Below are 653 nucleotides of genomic sequence, written 5' to 3'. Positions count from 1 at the left end.
TGAAAGGGACTTTATTTTCTAAAGTAGAATGGGAATGCATAGGTAGTTTTTTCTTTCAAAAGAATATTCTAGTCTCAAAAATTAGATTTATGTTTAAGTCCCTGATCATTTGTGACTCTGTATTTTCCAATTAATTCTGAATGGAATCTGTTAAGACATTTTGTGAATGTATTAAAGGAATTCAACCTTACCCAGGAAATTACTCCTATCAGGACAAGCTTTGGTAAACTTTAGGTTACCCATTGAAATAAAATGCAAATTACTTATAAAATTTACTGGTAATATTCCAATACATATAAACTTTACTGGTAATATTCCAGTACATAATTTACTTTTGCTTTTTTATCTAGACTTGGTCCAACATAGGGAACTTATTAATTTAAATGTTAACTTTAAAGAACTGGTCTTCCCATATTATACTGGGACATGGGTTGAGATGTTGTGCTGGTTCCTGGGGGGTCCCGCTGGAGAAAGAAACCCGGGGGGCAGGCCCCCCGTGAGTTGGGGAAATATGGGATGGTGGCGTTTTTTGGGCGCCCGGGGGGGGACATTCCCTTTTTGGTGGGTCCCCCTGTGACTTTACTGTAAGGGTGCCTTGGGCCCCGTTGCCAAGCATCATCAGACATCAGTTCAGATGTATTACAGTCCCCCTG

Source organism: Penaeus monodon, chromosome 29 (genome assembly GCF_015228065.2).
Source record: "Penaeus monodon isolate SGIC_2016 chromosome 29, NSTDA_Pmon_1, whole genome shotgun sequence".
NCBI lineage: Eukaryota > Metazoa > Arthropoda > Malacostraca > Decapoda > Penaeidae > Penaeus > Penaeus monodon.
The sequence above is the reverse complement of the archived record's forward strand: the minus strand, read 5'-3'. Positions refer to the sequence as shown.